The sequence below is a fragment of the Hyla sarda genome, chromosome 7 (assembly GCF_029499605.1).
Source record: "Hyla sarda isolate aHylSar1 chromosome 7, aHylSar1.hap1, whole genome shotgun sequence".
Lineage (NCBI taxonomy): Eukaryota > Metazoa > Chordata > Amphibia > Anura > Hylidae > Hyla > Hyla sarda.
The window spans coordinates 119,146,445-119,168,920 of record NC_079195.1 but is presented as its reverse complement, the minus strand read 5'-3'; the positions used below and the strand labels follow the sequence as shown (position 1 = coordinate 119,168,920).

General features: G+C 41.3%; 1 protein-coding gene and 1 long non-coding RNA gene across 4 annotated transcripts in view; one reads left to right on the top strand and one right to left on the bottom strand.

The window, feature by feature from the left end:
- Nucleotides 1-22,476, bottom strand: part of PSD (pleckstrin and Sec7 domain containing) — a 612,742-nt gene that overhangs the window by 56,467 nt on the left and 533,799 nt on the right. The gene's annotated exons all lie outside the window — the stretch shown is intronic.
- On the top strand, nt 7,024-21,655 carry LOC130282377 (uncharacterized). The gene is made up of 5 exons (XR_008846366.1): nt 7,024-7,172; nt 13,548-13,683; nt 15,524-15,574; nt 20,838-21,025; nt 21,262-21,655. It is a non-coding gene; the product is annotated as an uncharacterized LOC130282377 (long non-coding RNA).

Below are 22,476 nucleotides of genomic sequence, written 5' to 3'. Positions count from 1 at the left end.
ACGTGGACTCTTGAATCCCACAACACTGGGTCTGTTACTTTGTTACACACTTTGTACTCTTTGCTACCACGTTTGATTTTCATTGACGCTCTCCTGTGACACTGGGGACTATTGTTGCTCCGGATGGCTGTCTCCTACCTAATTCCGACAGTGGCTGTACATGGATCAGAATAGTGTGATCCTCGTACCCTGGGCTCGGGGCAAGTAAGTAGGATTGGCTGTGGAGTTCCTGGACCCATCTTTCCTCAACTGGACACTTTTGTTTGTCTATATGTTCGTCTGTCTTGTCTTATTTACTGTTGGTTTTGTTGTGTTTTTTTTTTTTTTTTTACCAGGTACACATTTTTTTCTGTGATTATGATGTCATTCTCACATTGCTGGAATGGTGTGGCGCCACTTTCTATGAACTCTGTAAAGGCCTTCTCCCTTGTTCACAGTTACCTTTCCCTAAGCTATTATGTGTAAATTGATATACGGGGTGTACAGGGTTTCAACTCCCCACATAAAAGAGGGAAGGCCTTCCGAGACTACGCTAAGTTGCGTCCTGATGTTATTTGTATTCAGGAATTGTATTTCACTTCTTCATTTCCTAAGTTTTTTCATAAATCCAATAAATTCTACTACATGTTTACCTATGCTACTAAGAGTAGGGGGGTACTTATTCTACTACATGACTCCTTTTTGTTTAATGTTGAACGCACCTTGATTGATCCTGATAGCAGATATGTGATATTATTGGGGTTGATGGGGGATAAAGTTATGTTTGGTAAATTCTTATGCACCCACTTATGTGTACATTGGATGTGTACATTGCTTGGCTCCCTGCACTATGATTGGCTGATTTGGGCTGGAGATTTTAATTTTATATTCCATAGCTCTCTAGATTGTACTACATTTGCCCCGCTTCGCAGATCAGGGACACAACAACGCCAGATACTTCAGTTGTTTGAGGATTGTAATGTAGCTGATGTCTGGAGGGAACATAACGGCCAAAGTAGAGGATATACATGATACTCCCCCTCAACGTTCCTATACCTGCATAGACTGGATCTCAGCCCACACTTCTCTGTTGCTGAAACTCCTCTATGCTAGACACATACCGTCGGCTTGGTCCGATCATGATATAGTGCAGGCGGTCTTTAACCGGTGGATCGTGCTACGGTCCCCTTTAGATGGAGACTCAATGAGTCCTTACTTACTATGCCATGAGTTAAGTCCCTATTAGAGGGTGACTTGTCATCTTATTTTTCTACTAATGCCTGCTCTGATAGTGCCCCTAGTTGGGTGTGGTTGACACACAAATCTTTTATGAGAGGTTGTATCATCTCTATTGCTTCAGGGCTTAAGAGGGACCGCGAGGCCACTAGGGCCGCCCTTGAGGCCAAATTGGCTAGACTGACGTTTTCACGCCAGCAGTCTCCCTCTCTTTATCTCTCCAAGTCTCTCAGTGACACCAGGGCACAGGTGGACACACTCCATTCACATTCCGTGGAAAAGGCGGTACGTTGGACCAATGCTACCTATTATCGTTATGCCAACAAGCCGGATCGCCTATTGGCATCCATGCTACGTGACACAGCATCGTTTAATAAGGTGCACACTCTCCAGATTCGCCCTGGTGTACGCACCTCTAACCTCGATAAAGTCTATGATGCTTTTCATTCTTTTTGTTCTGCCTTATACTCTGCTCCTTCCCATCCCCCCTCGCTTTCGACTACACTTTCTTCTACCACACTTCCCACGCTAGAACCTGACGCCTTGGAAGTAATTAATGCCCCTACTACAGTCTCCTACTACTGGAGACTGCCATAGCTCATCATAGAGGAGTAGTCCAGTCCTGAAAAACGTATCCCCTATCCTAAGGATAGGGGATAAGTTTCAGATAGCGGGGGTCTGACCGCAGGGACCCCCTGCAATCTCCCGTACGGGGCCCCGGCAGCCCCTGGGAAGGGGCATGTCGACCACTGCACAAAGCGGCGGCTGACACGCCCCCTCAATACAACTCTATGGCAGAGCCAGAGCGCTGCCTTCGGCAATCTTCGACTCTACCATAGCGCTGTATTGAGGGGGAGTGTCGACCACCGCTTCGTGCGGTGGTCAACAAACGTTATTGGTCCGGAGAGCTCCATACGAGCCGGGGCTCCATACGAGAGATTGCGGGGGGTCCCAGAAGTCAGAAGCCTGCTATCTGAAACTTATCCCATAACCTTAGGATAGGGGATAAGTTTTTCAGGACTGAACTACTCCTTTAAGAATGGGAAATCTCCCGTCCCGGACGAGTTCACAGCAGCCTACTACAAAGAAATTTGCCCCATTATTAATACCCCACCTTACTACTCTCTTTAACTCCATTCCCTCCTTTGACACTCTCCCCTCTGATTTTCTAGACGTTCATATTACAGTTATTTCTAAACTAGAGATCATCTTCATCCCGCTAATTACAGACCGGTTTCTTTACTTAACATTGACACTAAACTGCTCACTTCTATTCTAGCCTGTCGTCTTAATCGCTTTCTTTCTTCCTTAATACATGCTAAGGAAGTGGGATTTATTCCCAGCCACCAGGCCTCAGATAATGTGCGCAAGATTGTGAATCTGATACAGTGGTCCAACACAAATAACACGCCTATGGTTTCCTTTGCATTGGACAGAGAAAGCTTTTGATAGCGTAACTTTTTAGATTTCTCTGATGTCATGACAAAAGTGCTCTCTGCTGACCTCTGCTGTCCATTTAAGGAACTGGCAAGAGCAGGAGAAAATCCCCATAGCAAACATATGCTGCTCTGGACAGTTCCTAAAATGGACAGCAGAGGTCAGCAGAGAGCACTGTGGTCATGACATCAGAGAAATGTAAAAGTAAAGCATTTCCTCTGTAGTATATAGCCCCTAAAAAGTACTGGAAGTGTTAAAATTTTATAATAGCAATAATTTACAAATCTGTTTAACTTTCTGGCACCAGTTGATTTAAAATAAAATAAAAAAAGTTTTCTACGGGAGTACCCCTTTAACCCCTTAAGGACGCAGGACGTAAATGTACGTCCTGGTGAGGTGGTACTTAACGCACCAGGACGTACATTTACGTCCTAAGCATAACCGCGGGCATCGGAGCGATGCCCGTGTCATGCGCGGCTGATCCCGGCTGCTGATCGCAGCCAGGGACCCGCCGGAAATGGCCGACGCCCGCGATCTCGCGGGCGTCCGCCATTAACCCCTCAGGTGCCGGGATCAATACAGATCCCGGCATCTGCGGCAGTTCGCGATTTAAATGAACGATCGGATCGCCCGCAGCGCTGCTGCGGATCGCCCGCAGCGCTGCTGCATTCATAACGCAGCACGGAGGTCCCCTCTCCTTCCTCCGTGCGGCTCCCGGCGTCTCCTGCTCTGGTCTGTGATCGAGCAGACCAGAGCAGGAGATGACCGATAATACTGATCTGTTCTATGTCCTATACATAGAACAGATCAGTATTAGCAATCATGGTATTGCTATGAATAGTCCCCTATGGGGACTATTCAAGTGTAAAAAAAAATGTAAAAAAAATGTAAAAGTAAAAGTAAAAAAAAAGTGAAAAATCCCCTCCCCCAATAAGTAAATTTTTTGTATCGCCGCGTGCGTAAGTGTCCGAACTATTAAAATAAAATGTTAATGATCTCGTACGGTGAACGGCGTGAACGAAAAAAAATAAAAAAAGTCCAAAATTCCTACTTTTTTAATACATTTTATTAAAAAAAATTATAAAAAATGTATTAAAAGTTTTTTATATGCAAATGTGGTATCAAAAAAAAGTACAGGTCATGGCGCAAAAAATGAGCCCCCATACCGCCACTTATACGGAAAAATAAAAAAGTTAGAGGTCATCAAAATAAAGGGATTATAAACGTATTAATTTGGTTAAAAAGTTTGTGATTTTTTTTAAGCGCAACAATAATATAAAAGTATATAATAATGGGTATCATTTTAATCATATTGACCCTCAGAATAAAGAACACATGTCATTTTTACCATAAATTGTACGGTGTGAAAACAAAACCTTCCAAAATTAGCAAAATTGCGTTTTTCGTTTTAATTTCCCCACAAAAATATTGTTTTTTGGTTGCGCCATACATTTTATGATATAATGAGTGATGTCATTACAAAGGACAACTGGTCGCGCAAAAAACAAGCCCTCATACTAGTCTGTGGATGAAAATATAAAAGAGTTATGATTTTTAGAAGGCGAGGAGGAAAAAATGAAAACGTAAAAATTTAATTGTCTGAGTCCTTAAGGCCAAAATGGGCTGAGTCCTTAAGGGGTTAACGGCACCAATTACAATTTTACCCAATCTTGCGCACATATTGGACATCTTTGCAGAGGTCTCTGGACTTCACATTAATGCGTCTAATTCAGAAGCCATATACTGTAATGTTCCTGCTTCGGTTCAGCACCTTATTTCTTTAAACTTTGGTTTTCGAGATTCCTCCTCTGGCCTCTCCTACCTTCGGGGTGAAGCTCACCACTACCCTCCCGACTCTATATTCTGCTAATTACACCCCATTATATAACTTGAGAGCTGACTTACTGAAATGGAATTTTTCTTACCTGTCTTGGATTGGGAGAATTAATGTAGTCAAAATGGTGTTATTACCTCGCCTGTTATATTTATTTCACTCCCTTCCAATACCAGTTATGAAAAAAGACCTTCCTGCAAAGAAGGATATTTTTGCCTACATATGGTCTTATAAAAGTCCAAGAATAGGTAGAACTATCATGTACTATCACAAACGGATCCCCCAACGGATCCCCCCAACGGCCTGTCAGTGCCGAATCTTCTCAATTATTATTATGCTGCTCGCATAGCTCTCTTTGATTAATTGTCAAGGGAAAGCCCCTAGGTGGGTGGGTCTAGAGGAATCCTTGGTCTCTCCCTATTCTCTTTCCTCCCTTATGTGGACTGCTTCTTCTATCTCCTCTCTTCTTCCCTCTTCCGTACAAGTAACTTTATATGCTCTCTCTTTGGCGTCAGGTTCACTTTAAGTTATCTTTGCAATCTCTGCCCTCCCCTTTGCTGCCCTGTGTAACCCCTCTTTCACACCTGGTATATCTGTCTCCTCTTATTGCTGGTGGCAAACGACTGTTCTGCTTCATCTACAGGACTTTTTAGATTGACGGACCCTGGTTTCCTTGGGGACTTTAATGTGTCGTCATACTATCCTGGTGGGAGAATTATTTAGAACCCGTCAAATTATGCCCTACTACACCTCTCTAGTACCTTAAATTATTCCAGTTTGTTATGTTGGCATCCCATATCCACAGAGCTTCCCAATGGAGAAAACCTGAATTGCACCTGCAGAGGGTGGTAGAACGGATTAATGTCATTATGTTGAATGAAAAACTGTCTGTCAACAGGGAAGACCAAGTGGATGGTTTAACTTGGTTTGGAAACCATGGCTCCTGTCACCATATTGTCCTGATATGCGCCATTGTTTCTCTCTGTACTGATAATGCTTTAGTACATGGATTTAGCCCTGGATGTGTAGACTCTTTCCTACTTCAGTATTAACGTAGCCTTCATTGTCTATGTGGCACCGCACCAAATTTTTTAGGTTATCAATGCTGTGTTTCTGTGATCTAACTTATGTCTTTTGCCCAGTTGTACCCGGTTTTTCAGTTCCACCTGGGTCCATAGACCCTGTTCGGTTATTCACTATGCACATTTTGCATGTGATTTGCTCTGCTTTTTCAATACAGCTTCTTTGTTTGATGGTTAAAAAATGCATGCATAATAACTACTGTGCAGTGATTTGCAGATTGCCAGGCTGCTCCCAGACTCAGAGCAGATAAGTCATCCACAGAGAGGGAGAGAGATGGACAGATTTCTAGACAACTGCTTAGAAGATGGTGCTGATTGTTGGCGCAAGGTCAGATTGGTCTGGGCATTTAAAATCTTGGAGATTGACATCACCTGGGCTTCCCAGATATGATTGAGAACAATCCATGACACTGGCAGGTCTCAGCTTTGCAAAGGGGGCAGTGCATGCTATAAATTCTGCAGGGTGTCAAAACTTTTGCAGATGCCATTTTTTTGTTTTCTGTTATTTGTAAATGATGGAAATAAAATCTAACTTTTGTTGACATATTACAAGAATGTCTAATCTGTAATTTGATGCCTTTTGGAGATTTTTCCATCTTTCCTTGGCCTCTTTATGCACATTAATACAAATTTTTACCTGGGGTGCCCAAACTTTTGATCCCCACTCTAAATCTATTCAGTTGTTTCCTACATAATTCCTCTACACTTACCCAAAATGTGAAGTTAACAGCTAGGAAGAAGGATATGCATAGCGGCTCTCCCAGTCATGTCCTAATGCTTCTGATTGGAGGGAAAGCTACCTTCAAAAGGTGGCATAAGAGAGCTGGTTTGCATATCCTTTTTCCTAGAATTCCCAGTGGAAGGGTGAGCTTTTTGTCTATGAAATAACAGAGGATGGGAACTAGGTACTGATGTGAAAGGCTCATCAGTGAGGGAGCACAATGTCAAGTGCACATGAGAGTGACAATTTACTCTTTAGCAGCCAGGGGTATACAGGGAGAGAACAACCTGGAGTAGATGTCAGCAATGCATGATAGAAACTGTTGTCATCTACCTCTATGGTCTGCAGCTGAAGCCTTACTCACTCAGAGAAGAAGCAAATAAGGAATAACAGTGTGACAATATTTAGTTGTGTGTGTATTGTCTCCTAAATCATTTGGACATGAATGCATCTAATTTCATATAGAGAGACCTATTGGAAAAATATAAAAACACCACTGCGATTATAGTCCAGAGGCTATAAATATAAAGGTACTTCATCCTAAGGTCAGGAAGGATTTAAAAAGTAGAAATTCCTAAATAAATTATGAAATCATGATAAAGAATTACGTCGATTTTTATTTTTATTAATTTTTTTTGCTTTATTTATTTTTCCTCACAAACTCACTTGAAATGGATGCTTATTAGGAAAGCGCTCAGCATCTGTTCTGTGTCACCATAGCAACAATGACTTGGGCAGCTGAACGCATAGATTACGTGGCAGTATCACTAATCCCCCAGAAATGACAAACCCTGGGAATGCAGCTCACAATGACAGGTAGTGAGGAGGACTGGACCAACAGTGTAGGCATCCCACAACAATGGCTTTACATTCTCCTTTCTGCGTATGTATATTATTACTAAACATTACTCATAATATTAAGAAAGCAATAGCAGCATGTCAGTGGCAACAGTGTACATAGGATATTCATACAGGAGCCAAAAAGTCCATAAGCATAGCCTTCCCACGAGATACGATTTGGGTAGAAATTGCAGTGACAAAACACAAAACCAACACATTTAAATAAAATTGCCTTAATGACGTGACTTCAGTAATATCTAATTAATAGGGGAATCTGAGATGCCTTCTGCAGGGATCTTGCCCTGAATTCACAGGTTGCTGCAGCACCAACATGGAAGGAATACTCTGTTCTTCATTTATTACTGCTTTTTTATTTGTAGGGAGGGTTAAATGGGGTAAAAACTAACTGTGCAAAAACACATAGGGAATGCCAGGTGCCATCCTTACAAGCAGACGTAAACTTTTAACTACGGTACTATATTTAAGCCTTTGTTTACAGAAGACGTTGCAGACGTAGATCGATTGTGTACTGTATACTGTAATCTGTGTGCACATGTTATTTTGTTTGTTGCAGTATCTGTATGCTGTGGCAACATGGCAGTAAAGCGGTTCGCCATACCATGTGGCCATAGGTAGTTAGCAGAGGCTAGTCCTGATGCTTACATACAGCGGGGAGTTTTTGATGAAGCAGGAAGTGTAATCTGTTTTTAACTATAACATTAGTGATGTGTAAAGCCTGCTGGGGTAAGCAGTGATAAAGCAAGCAGTTGTGTCCTGGACTGTAACAAATGAAGTTTGTCATAGACATGCAGAGAAAGGCCCTGCCTTTGAGACTGCTGTTTGGACTGTGGAGAGAAGTGTGCAGAACAATTCCCATCAGTGACAGCCAAAGGTAGCGGAGAACATATACTGATAAACACCATGGGGGCAACTGGAAAGACAGTTTAGGTCAGAAAATACCTGGAGAAGGAGTGTGACAACAGTCAGTGATATTAAAAGCACCTGAGTAAGTAGCAATGGATCAGCGCAAAGACTGTGCAATGAAAGCCCTGAAACAGGTCATCCATGAAAATGAGAAACTGTGTAATAGTATGCATTAGTGCCTGTGCCTATTGCTAAAACTGAGACATTGAACCCATGGCCAGTATAGTGACTTTGTACCACTGTGCCCCTGGCTCAGGGGACTGAGACTAATCTGTAAGAGAGAACTGCCAGCCACAACTGTAATTCAAGTATAGACCTCCATGGTAGACCCACTAATTGGTTCAGGGCACAGAGACTGAGTTGTAGAGACTATGTTGCACAGAACCACCAGTCACTACTGTTATTCAAGTATAGATCTCAAAGTATAGACCTTCAAGTGAGACCCCCCAATTGGCTCAGGGCACAGAGACGGAGATGTAGTGACTATACCATACAGAACCGCCAGCCACAACTGTTACATGTATGCCTCCCAGCGAGAACCGAAAAGCATTACGGACCTGTATATATGTACCCTGTAACCACCAAGCAAAAAAGTGCCTCATTTGAGTAAAGTGTACTAGAATTCTCAAGCAATATACTGTACTTGTCAGATAATTTCTGACATTAGCAGGACAGTTACTATGAGGCTCCTTGCACCACTGCAAAGGTGTTCATGAGGGGTTAACTATAAAGTCTGGTCACTAGGCATCACAACCTTTGAGATCAGTAAAGATTCCAACAGCTGGACCAAGTAAACAGAAGACACAGTTCTAGGTGATATAGCTTTAAAGTCTGTAGTAGAAAACCTCTTTAGGGTACGTTCACAGGATTTGATGCGCAGGATTTTCTGCTGCAGATTTCAATGTAAACTAAATGACTGAGCACAGCTTCTAATCTGCAGTTACAAATCCTGCGCATCAAATCGCAGGATCCTGTATGTGTGAACGTACCCTTAAGGGTCTATTCACACATACAGTATCCTGCGCATATTTGAAGCTGTATATAGTCATTTCGTTTCAATTGAAATGTGCATCAGACAATACTGCACGTCAAATCTGCGCAGGATACTGTACGTGTGAATAGACCATAAGACAGTGGTCTCAAACTATGGCCCTCCAGATGTTGCAACAAGATTTGCAACATCTGGAGGGCCACAGTTTGAGACCACTGCAACATCTGGAGGGCCACAGTTTGAGACCACTACCCTAGGGGTACAATCTCTGCTCATTTTCTTTCCCATTGAAGTCAATGGGTAGCAAAATATGCAGCTGATCTTGCTTCCCATTGAACTCAATAGGTAGGAAAATATGCGGCAGCAAATACGCAGCAAAATATGGCACGTGGGAACGTACCCTAAAGAGACATCTCACCACACCACTCACCACTGTGGCCTTCAAATATACAGATTTCCAGGTAACTGAGTTGGCTCAGACCAGGATCAAACACTGTTACACTAAGCTGCCTGGACTGTTTGAGAACTGAGAATAAACTAGGTACTAATAGCAGGGACATCAGCAATACATTTGTTCAGACTTCTGCACCAGTACTTTTATAAAAACAGAGCTGCTTTCTGCCAAAAAACAGCGCTGCATCTTTCCTAAGGTTGTGTGGGATATTACAACTTGGTTTCTTTTACTTTAACCCCTTAAGGACGGACCCATTTTTTACCTTAATGACCAGGCTCTTTTTTATTTTATTTGATATGTGTCTCTTTAAATGGTAATAACTTTAGAACACTCTTTGTGAGCAGAGCAATTCTGAGATAGTTTTTTCGTGAAATATTGTACTTTATATGAGTGGTGCAATTTTGTTGACACATGCAGCATTTTTTGTGAAAAACTCCAAAATATTGTGAAAAACTGGAAAATTTCTGCCGTTTAAAAAAAAAAAAATGTTTTCTTTGTGTTCAATGTGCGGTAAAAGTGATGTTAGATTTATTCTGTGTGTTGGTATGATTATGGCGACACCCATTTTATATAGCTTTTCATGTTCTTTTTCCTTTTCAGAGCTACATTTTTTCCCTTTTTCTGTGTTATCATTTTCCGACAGCCTTAACTTTTTTATTTTCCATCTGATGCCAATGAGTGTGGGCTTATTTTTTGCGAAACAAGCTGTACTTTTTATTGGTATCATTTTTGCGATACATGCTACCTTTTGATCTTTTTTATTTCAATATTTGTACCAAAATTGGCGAATTTTTTGTTGATTTTATATGGCATTCACCGTATGGGATAATTTACATTATAGCTTTATAGTACACGTTATTACAGACATGGCAATACCTAGTATGTATATAATTTGTGTTTTAAAATTATTGTTTTTTTTTATGATAATACATGGCTTTTATTGGGAAAGGGGCATTTATTAATTTTTTTTTACACTTCATACTTTTATTGAATAATCTTTTATTGTTTTATTTTTCACTTTTTACAGTTTATACTATGCTGCACCTGATGAGCTGCACACACTACAGCCTGTGAGATCCAGCCTGTGGCTGGATCTCACAGGCTTCCGTAGCTGGCAGACAGGAGGCCATGAGCAGGCCTCCTTGTTGCCATAGCAACCAATGGCGACTCACGATTGTATCGCCATGCCACCGCAGGTGAACAGCAGAAGCACCCTCCCCTTGTCAACACCATAGATGCCATGATCGGGATTGATCACAGCATTTATGGGTTAATGCTGCTGGGACCGGCACGATCGTGGCCCTTGCAGCTGCGGTGGGACTCCGGCTGTCAATCACAGCTGCCGATCTCATGAGCTGTGTGCGGCAGAGCAGGAGATAAGCAGGACATTTGCATACGTCCCAGCGCGCAAACATGTCGGGTGCTGGGACGTATGCATACATCCTGTGGCAGGAAGGGGTTAAAGGAACTAGGCTGCAATACCACACAAACAGGTGTGGTGCTGTTTTTTCTCTTATTCAGGATAACCCCTTTAATGATGTGCCAATCCATTTTTTCTCAGATGCTAAGAACTTAGAGTAGTTGGCTAAAAAGCATTGTGCTGTATTGAGCTCAGGTCCTAGTATTCTTCCTGATGTCCAGGCCCAATACATCACACTGTTGTTCAGCCAATCATTGGCTTAGGTGGGACATTGCTGCAGCTAATGTTTAACTAAGCTGCAGTGTAGCATTTTGAGCCCCAGAAGCAGGAAAAAATACCCCACCAGGATGGGATAGTGATACTGGAGGCACCTGGGGAGGTTAGTCAAGGTTTATTTATCTACTTGTGGCAATCAGGGCATAAGGAGATTGGGGAGACAGGACAGAACCAGCAACTGCAAGAGACCAGCAAGGAACCGCGGCTAGGTTAGTAAAAAAAAATTAAAAAAATTTCCCACCCCCAGCAGGATATGAATTTTATCAAAACACTGGATGAATCCTTTAAAAACATATATGCATTGTGACCCAGCATTTGGCAAAGTGTGCATTCAGAAAGCATACAGCCCCTTTCATTTTTTTTCACATTTTGTTTTTCTGTGGCCTTGTGCTAAAATAAAAACAACAATGCAAGTATTCCCCTATCATTTTGCACTCAATAATCCATAATAATAAATCAAAAAAAGAATGTTGGAAATCTTAGCTAATTTATAAAAAAAAAAAGGAAAATATTGTATGGATAAGTATTCAGACCCTTAACTCAGTGCTTAGTTGAAGAACCTTTGGCAGTGATCACAGCCTCCAGGCTTCTTGGGTATGATGCCATTCCTCTCTGCAGATCCTCTGCAGATCCTCTGAAGCTTTGTCAGGTTGGTTGAACGACGACTGTAGGTAGAAGCCATTGTCAGATCTCTCCAGAGATGTTTAATTGGGTTCAAGTCAGGGCATATACTGGGCCACTCAAGGATGATTACAGGGGTATCCTTAAAGGAGTAGTGCAGTGAAATATATCATCCCCTATTCAAAAGATAAGGGCTAAGTTATAGATCACAGTGGGTCCAACCGCTGTGACCCCCTGCAATCTCCTGAACGGGGCCCCGGCCGTCTGCCGGAAGCGCCTGTTCCGACCCCTGCAGGAAGTCACAGCCGACACGCCCCCTCCATGTCTCTATGGGATACATAGAGGGGGCGTGCCGGCCACCGCTTCGTGCAGGGGTCGGCACGCTCCTTTCCAGCAGACTGCCGGGCCCCGGGCAGGAGATTACAGGGGGTCCCAGTGGTCAGACCCCCTGCAATCTATAACTTATCCCCTATCAAAGGATGGGGGATAAGTTATATTTCACTACAGAACTCCTTTAAGTCACTCCTGTGTTGTCTTGGCTGTGTGCTTAGGGTCATTGTCTTGTTGGAAGTTGAACCTTTGGCTCAGTCTGAGGTCGTGAGCACTCTGGGTCAGGTATTCATTAAGAATATATCTGCACTTTGTTCCATTCAGCTTTTAACTATATTTTAGCCCTTAACATAACAAAATGTGAAAAAAGTGAAAGGGTCTGTAGACTTTCTGAATGCACCGTATACGTGGATAGTGTCATCTGACACAGCCTTTCATTGGTGGTATACTTTGAGAAAAAAAAAAAAAAAAGATGTGAACTGTGTCTAACAGACTGTTTATAAACAAAAGACAACCGGAGCGCTCCCTTGTGTGAAATCACTTGAGGCACAACTTCAGGACACATAGATTCAAATGGCCTACTCATCTTGTAATTTTGTGCAAAAGGAGGCACAACACTCATATATCACAGAAGAAATTCGGCTGCAGCGGCTTCCCACGCTGACAAGCAAGCGTGCACACAATGAAGGAAGAAGAGAGAGCAGGAAGGTGGAAGCTGAAGATCGCACTGCCGAGGAACACCAGGTAAGTCCAAACTGTTTTGCAACAGGGGATGTTTCATTAAAACTAAAATAACAATACACGCAACACGTTTCAAGACCATTCCGGTCTTTTCTTCAGGCGTCATGATGAAAATACCGAAACGGTCTTGAAACGCGTTGCGTGTATTGTTATTTTAGTTTTAATTAAACATCCCCTGTTACAAGACAGTCTGGACTTACCTGGTGTTCCTCAGCAGCGCGATCTTCAGCTTCCACCTTTCTGCTCTCTCTTCTTCCTTCATAAAAGACTGTTTAGGTTGGGTTCTCACTATGGAATTTCTGACTGGAATTCCACTCAGGAATTTCGGTCGGAAATTCTGCTGCATGAAGCTTAACATGCTGGTTAATGGGTTTTTCAGAATTTCTGACAGAAAATTCAGATCAAAAAATTCCGCCAGAACATTGAAACTGGTCAATGTTCTGGCAGAATTCACTCAGAAATTGCTGTTATTGGGACAGCAATGCCAAGTGTGAGGCCGGCCTTAAGGCGTACCTATCAGATCCCACCCAAAAAACAAAACTGTTATATGTTACTCAGTACCTAATTCTGATCATGCATGTGTAATTTCTATGTATCTCTCACTGATATTTCACTATAAAATAGCTGCAGCTGCTCAATGTCTTGTTTATCTTCCCAAAAGGAGGGGGCGTGTCCCTCTCTTGCCTGCACTGTGATGATTCCTCCCCCTCCCTCACTCTGCTGACTCTCGGAAGCCTTGCAGCCCTGCACGCACAATGATAATTGGAGATTGCTTGCACTCTACCAAAGAAAATATGGTCAGTGTATAACTTACATCTTCTTAAATTAGTGCAAATGTTTAGTGCTAAAAGTACAGTGTTTTTTTATGCATATATTTTCTATATATTCCTAAGTCATTCATGTGTATCATCCTTTGCCAGTCCTGTAGTTTTGAAATAGTTGGAGGTAAAGTGTCTAGAAAACTCTTTTTAGCCGTTGCATTGCCTTCAGCTGTGTGCCTACAGCTTTTGCAAAACTACAACTTTCAGCATGCCCAGACATCTGTTGACTGTCCAGACATGCTTGTAGTTGTAGTTTTGCAACAGCTGGAGGTACATGTTTGGTAAAACCTGTGTTACAGCAGTGTTGCTGCAGGCTGTGTTCCTCCTGCAGCCTTGTCAATCGGCCATCTTGTTTTCATGACCCTTGGACACGTTCATGCTGCTGTGTGACTTATAAGTGTCCCAGGAGGTATGGGGACCCCTAGTGGTGTTTTTTTTTTTTAAAGGTAGTTTTTTTTTATAAAATGTGAACCTTTTTTAAAGAAGTATATTAGAAAAACTATTGTTTTGCGAAGATGTACAACATATAAAAAGTTTTTATATCTGACAGTGCCCATTTAAGTCAGTTACGTCTGTTTAGAACAGTGTTTTCCAAACATTGTGTCTTAAAACTACAACTAAAAGTTTGGAAAACACTGGTTTAGAATATTTGTGCTTGACTTTCTCCATGTCCTTACTACAACCACTAATTTAACCACTGCCCATTCACACAGATGATTTAGTATGAGAATGCTCTGAAAGTGTGACTCTCACTCTGACTCACTGGGTGCAAAGGGCACATTTCATAAGTGGACGTGCAGAAAGACGCACATACAAACAGAATTTATACTTCACCGTTGCTAGGCAACAGAGAACCGGGCACTGCATTTTACACAATGTTGGATGTAAATGTTGTTGAAGCCGTTCCACACAGCTCTAAAAATGCATCATAAGAAAATTAACTAGCAGAAAAAAACAAAACAAAAATGTAGGGTCTCAGAGACAGACTGGTAAACAGGAATCCTCTGCCAAAATAGACAGCGGTGCAACGGGCTGCTGCCAGGAACAAAATGCTTCAAACCTGGAAGTGATATTTTATTTACATACCAGGCAGGCATACTGTTTCAGCTATAATGTGACTTGTACCAATGTAAGAAACATGACACAGTCTTTTATTAGCAGTTTACCTGGATGATGCATATGCAAATAGAACATCTAGTGGAATGATTTTACGCTCTATAAATACTGCTCATATTCAGAAAAAAACACTAAAACCTTGTTCATTTTTGGTGCAAATTGTCACATGATTTTTTTTTTTTTGGGACGCACCTAGTTTGCCTGTTCCAATGTTGTACCTTGAAAGTGGGTGTGGCTAAGTGTCAAAGTGGCGTAGCTTGAAATGCAGCACCAGAAGTGTTGACTAATAGTTGGTATAAAAAGTCAGTCAAAGTCATATTTATCATACAGCATGAGCCACTATGAAAAATGCAGTGCGCCATTAGGCTATGTTCACACAGCGGAATTCTTCAAAAAAATTCTGCACGGATATAGATTTTAATGAGATTCTGCTGCACTCTGCTCAGAAAAGCATTGCCATCTATGGAGACGGCTCATCTCCCAGTGGTTCTAGCACTGGTATGTTTTGCCAGTGCCTGCTGTCCATAGAATGTCTACCCAGAAATTTTCCAGACGGACATTCTGCAGTGGAAAAAAAAAGCCATAGGTGTCATAGGTATCACACACACCTACCCCTGTGCTTTGGAGGCTCTCTAAGGAACAACAATCCTGTAGGTTGTCATGCTGTCCCATCTAAAACTTTGCTCTTTTGCATCTTCAGAATACACTACAGTACCTAGAAAAACAGTATCCTGAAAGCTTAGAAGCAGAGGTATGTTTTATGCTAGTTTTATCTTATTGTAGTTTCACTGATCAAACAGATATTACCCACCTTCAGAGAGGGAAAGTTGAATCTCGTGGACTCGTGGATTAATCCAGCTTCATTTTGGGATTTATGGTACTGCTGTCTCTTAGGATATGCCATTACTTTATGATCAGTGATGTGATATTTAAATGGACAAAACACGGATATCTGAGCCCCAGGAACGTCCACAAAATAGTCACTTTTGGGCTAAGGTATGCATAAACCCTGTCAGTTTGCCATTGTGCGAACTGTGCATAATAGTGACTAATAGCAAGATGGTGGTGGGAAGTCCATCATTTAAATGTAAACGTTAGTAATCCCTCCGATCTCCTCTTCCCTACTTGGGATATTTTCTGTATGTATACCCCCTAATCTTGCATATATACCTTTGTGGTGCTGTTTTTGACTTTTCTTATGGGACACTGGATAGTGCTATCTTTTATTATGTAATACTGTTGCACTTTAGTACTGTTTTGCATTATTGCACATATAGGTATCCTGTTACTTGATTTATGCATATGCACTTTACTGGGGACAGTAATATTTTATAATTGTTTATTGTTATAAGGGTTACTGGAGGGGCTCTGAGTGACACCCTTTTGTTTTTTGCCACTTGTTTCTTCTCCCCTTGGGGATTGTTTCCTCTCTTGTTTTTATGTCACTAAATAAAGAAATATATTATTTATATGAATTGGTGAAATGACTCCTTTTTCTCTTGTGTGTATATATAGTAATCCCTAGTGTCTAGTGGTCCCATAGGCACCCTTTGATGGGTTGCTGGGGAAGACCGGGCCTTACCTGTGCCTTGGGGTCTTCCCTGCAACTGCGACTGTATTACATAATAATACATTTTAAAAAAGGGCACAAATTAAAAAGTAACATTTTTACAAAAATAAGCTGTAAAAAAGCTTTGTCAGTTGGAAAATAAAAAAGATATGGGTCTTAGAAGGTGAGGTGGAAGAAAATATCAGCCAAAAATTTTAATTTGAGGGGTCGTGAAGGGGTTAACACTGTGATACATGTGGTCTGCAGTTTAAAGCCAGCATGGTGCACACATGTAAGACACCCCAAACTTAAAAAAGGGCACCAACTGACTGGAAGCACAAGCCTTAATACATCAACCCGATAGCTGGTAAAACAATAAGTAATATTCCTTATTACTTCAGAGGAGGTTTGTTGGACTCTTTGTTTGTTGATAGCTCCGTCTGCCTTCCCCCTTAGCCCCAGAACCTGGTAAAATGGTGGGCCAGTCTGACCATGAAAATGCCTCTAAATTATGGCAGAACATTTATATCCAGAATGAGAAAATGGAACACTTTATCTTACATCACACACAATCTAACTATAAAATAGTACTAGACCCTTTTACTTACAGTCTGTCATCTTACTGCTTTATAAAGAGTATGACTCATTACACACTGTGGATCCCCAACAAAATATACATCTTCTTTACTCAAAGCATTATTTTTAACCAAAAATCATTTTTGTGTTATATTAATATCACTGGGCTATGCAGGCATCTGCTTAACAGAATGTAAAGAACATATGGATAATCACAGGTGGTCTTTTCTGCTCTATATTTGATTACATGTGTTATTTAGGTAATTTTACCCTTGCCCATTCATTCCATGTAAAACATTATTACTGTAAATCACACACAACATGATGTTGAATATGCCCACAATGCTCAAAGCCATATAATGTGACAAGCTGAGTTATTATAGCGAGAGAAGAATTGGCAACTGGCTGCCAGATGGGGATGTCTAGGTTTGGAATTGTGTTTTAAACAGAATCTGAATGATAGGAAATGTACACAGATCCCATATTACACAATTAGCTCAGCACTATTACCATTGTATTGCATGCTGCTTCAATTGTATTAGTAAATACTGAAATATAGCAGAACTGTATGTCCGATGCCACAAACACTGACGTAAATGACAATGCTTGTCTGCATTAAAGGACATCTGCAGTGCTGGGCAAAAAAACTTTTTTTTTACCTCATTTAATAGGTCTTTGAAAGACCTTTCCAACGATGTCTCCCCCATCAAAATTGGCCCAGTCTTTCTCCCGTTATCAGCACACGAATTATGGAGGAGAAGTGAAAATAAAACTACATCTCCCATCATGCCTTGTGCTTACTTCCTGTAAGCTGCTGCCCTCCCCCTGTTCTATCCCCCGAGCAAATTATTATATTGTAACGCCCACATCTCCCTTCCCTATGCATACACCCTCCCCTTCTGCTCATCTCCCCCTCCCCATGCTGCTCCTGTCCAGTGATGAAGCAGCTGCCTCCGTGCTCACTGTAGTGTGGGCACTGGAGAGTGGATAGTGAAAGGAAAAATGGTAAAAAACATAATTGTTTGTCTATAAAACTGCCCTGATAGGGTTCCCTCCATCTTTTTCACAACTACAACTCCAAGCATGCCCAGTTATTTTATATGCTGTTCGGGCATGCTGGGAATTCCAGTGGTGCCTCCAGCTGTTGCAAGACTACAAATCCCAGCATGCCCTGTCAGCTTTCTGCTGTATGTGCATGCTTGGAGTTGCAGAGGTGACTCCAGCTGTTGTAAGATTATACATCCAAGCATGCCGTGACAGCTTTCTGCTGTTTGAGTGTATAAAGGAGTTGTAGTTCACCAACACCTCTACTGTATCAGGAGACTCCTGGGAGTTGTAGTTCACCAACACCTCTATTGTACCTCTGTAGTCTCCTGGGAGTTGTAGTTCACCAACACCTCTATTGTACCTCTGTAGTCTCCTGGGAGTTGTAGTTCACCAACACCTCTATTGTATCAGGAGTCTCCTGGGAGTTGTAGTTCACCAACACCTCTATTGTATCAGGAGTCTCCTGGGAGTTGTAGTTCACCAACACCTATATTGTATCTCTGTAGTCTCCTGGGAGTTGTAGTTCACCAACACCTCTACTGTATCAGGAGACTCCTGGGAGTTGTAGTTCACCAACACCTCTATTGTATCTCTGTAGTTTCCTGGGGGTTGTAGTTCACCAACACCTCTATTGTATCTCTGTAGTCTCCTGGGAGTTGTAGTTCACCAACACCTCTATTGTACCTCTGTAGTCTCCTGGGAGTTGTAGTTCATACACCAGTGTTTCCCAACCAGGGTGCCTCCAGATGTTGCAAAACTACTACTCCCAGCATTCCCTGGTTGGGAAACACTGGCATACACACACACACATAACAGGGACTACAACTCCCAGCATGTGTCATTCAGTAGCCCCCCCCCCCCCCCTCTCACACACAGAATCAGTATGATATTTATTCCCTATAGTCTATACACCACCAGCCCGTGCAGTGTAATATGTCTCCTTCACACACACGTCCCCCCCTCCCTGCTCTGTGGTTTGCTCTGTGTTTCCCCCATGAAAACTTGAATCCTCCCGGTGATAAGTGAGGTCCTATGTAGACAGAGCAGGGGAGGGGGGAGGAGCTGGGGACGTCCTCATTCTCCCCCTGCTTGAATCTTACAGATAGGGGCGTTTCTGAGGATGAGCCTATGGCTGCCTCAGAAAGCACCCGCTCATGCATATGCATAAGCAGGGAGGACCTGACAGAGGCTAGGGGGGGAGCACAAACACTGCTGGGAGGAAGAGATCTCCGTCCCCAAGATGGCGGCTGCAATGTAATGAATAGGGGACGGACGCAGGACTACTGGGCTATGCTGGCAACTCTAATATCTCAGAAACGGCTGCATATAGGTAAATAGGACTAATTGACTGAATTGTATAACTTTTGTTTGGGGAACATTTGGGCAGGGATTTTTGACCACTACAGTTGTCCTTTAAGATTTGTCTTGTGATATTACAACATGTTTCAGCTCAATATTCTCAGTACCAGAAAAGAATAAATGTATTTTCATCTTTAGATTCATTTCTCAAATCGTAAACACGCAGTGAACGAATGCTACAAGCTATACAATCTCCCAAGTCTATCAGGTTCTGAATAACATACAGACAGACCTAACAATAGGAAGAGTCTGCCCTCAGTGCCAGAGGGTATTACGATTTCTATGCAGCTACTGCTCAGCCCCTGTGGCACTGAAAGGAAAGCTGTATGATTAATCCCTGTATGTCTCAGAGTTTAGAGCCTATGGAGACTACTAATAATGAATGCAATAATGGCAGAATCTAGTATCATACAACAACCATTCAATATTTATTTCTCCATGCATAAACAACAGGCTCAACGGCTTTGCATTGATATCTGAATGATACAAATTAGAAAGAGAACACACTGCTGCCGCACAGCCAGATTGTATCTCTCTTGTATTTGTAGGTTGTATATATTGGACATAATAAAGAAGATGACCTAGTTTTGTTTCCAGTTATTTGCTTTTCTTTAGAGTGGTCAGAGTGGCAACGGGATATAGGTCAAGTGACGTTACACAATCACAATAAGGACATGATATCCAAGACATCTATCTATTCTAAACAAATCTAGTTAATCTTCTATTGTTAAGAATGTGATAGGTTGCTGTATTCGTAAATGTATAAATTCACAACAAAGAACTGTAACTTGAAGCTTTGCTGTTTGATCAACAGTTTTTGTCTATGTCTGTTATTTGTCTGTCATATGAAATTAGTATTTTTAGGATTAAAATTCTGCATTGGCACATAAGGCTATTGCTTTGGGAAGGCTTTCACCACCCTGTCCTTACTTTAGATTAAGTTTATTTTAGACATGGTTATACATAGGAACTATATAGCATTATGATCTGGGCACTGCATAGGTCTGTTATTTTGGGAATGTTATGGATGTTCACCATATGGTACTATATGGTATTATATATTACGGATTATATTAGAATTACGTGGTAACATAATAATAATAATGTTATTTAACACTATAAAATTGTTATTTCCTGTACTATCTAAAAAAGCCCCCACATTTGCCTAGGAACCTTTACAGACAATGCTATAACCCTGGTCATTATTAACTATAAATTTATAGCTATGAGGTATGCACTTTACATATACACTGTGTTAAGAGCCTATAATATTGGCTGATTATCAGCCAAACCGGTGGATTATTGTCCTGTATAAAAGATCCAGGGATCAGCCAAATGAATAAAAAAATGTTTATTCATTACGTTTCTCACATTTGCACAAAGTATTACTTAGTTTGGTTGGGCAGCCATCTCTAGGAAGAGTCCTGATTGTCCCAGCCTTCTTCCATTTAATGCAACAGAAATATTTTGTTCCCTTCTCCAGATCTGTGCCTCCATACAGTCCTCTCTGTGATCCAACAGGAATTTATTTCCATTCATCTGAATTTACCACAGGTGACAGCAATTAAGGCATAGAAACATCTCCAAGATGATCAAGAGAAATGGAGGGCCCCCAAAACTAAATTTCAAGTGTCAAAGCAAAGGGTCTGAATACTTATGTCCATGCAAAATGTAAGTTTTTACTGTTTAATACATTTCCAAGGGTAGAATGATGGGAGAAGAAAAAATGATATGTATGTATGTGTGTAAATATATATATATATATATTATACATTGTATAAAAAAAACTATGATGTTCTTAGTTATTTTTGTGTGTGTAAATCTTGCAGTTATGGTTATTTATCAGTAAAATACTGTAAACAAATGTGCCTATCTTGCCCGGCAGTAACCTCTTTTCTTCTCCTCAGATGCAATGTATGTAGTGTAGTCTCTACTAATTGCCAGCTCAAGAACACAACCATATGGTGGACTCATTTCCTAACTGCGACCAGTCTGCTATGCTGCAATGACCTTATATCTTTTTGGAAGGATTTCTTTATCTGTGTAAAAACTAAATGAATGCTTGTCATAAAAGCCATCCAACGGTTGAGTGCTTTGACATTACTGTTAAAAATAAAGGACTTCTCTCCTGGACCTTACAGCAACTTTGCTTTTTCAGCATTGCTAAAATGCACAAACTGCTGCACAATGATTATTATATTATGGGAGCCTGCCAAAATGTCATCCTATATCTCTTCTATGCTCAGACAACTATTGGTATGTTGTTTTTATAAAGCTGTACATAATTCCATGTAATCTAACCAGCGATTTTTGTGTAGGTTTAGAGTGTTGTGCAAAAAAATTGCTGCTTTTTTACACTGGTTGAAAGCTGGTGAAAGCATACAGTGGGGATCAAAAGTTTGGGCACCCCAGGTAAAAATTTGTATTAATGTGCATAAAGAAGCCAAGGAAAGATGGACAAATATTCAAAAGGCATCAAATTACAGATTAGACATTCTTATATATCAACAAAAGTTAGAGTTTATTTCCATCATTTACACTTTCAAAATAACAGAAAACCAAAAATGGCATCTGCAAAAGTTTGGGCACCCTGCAGAGTTTATAGCTTGTGCTGCCCCCTTTGGCAAGTATCACAGCTTGTAAACACTTTTTGTAGCCAGCCAAGAGTCTTTCAATTCTTGTTTGAGGTATCTTTGCCCATTCTTCCTTACAAAAGTCTTCCAGTTCTTTGAGATTTCTGGGCTGTCTGTCACGCACTGCTCTTTTAAGGTCTATCCATAGATTTTCAATAATGTTGAGGTCAGGAGATTGTGAAAGCCATGGCAAAACCTTCAGTTTACGCCTCTTGATGTAATCCCCATGGATTTCGAGGTGTGTTTAGGATCATTATCCATTTGTAGAAGCCATCCTCTCTTTAACTTCAGCTTTTTCACAGATGGCATCAAGTTAGCATCCAAAATTTGCTGAAATTCTATTGTATCCATTTTTCCTTCTACTCGTGAGATGTTCCCTGTGCCACTGGCTGCAATACAACCCCAAAGCATGATTGATCCACCCCCATGCTTAACAGTTGGACAGAGGTTCTTTTCATTAAATTCTGTTCCCCTTCTTCTCCAAATGTA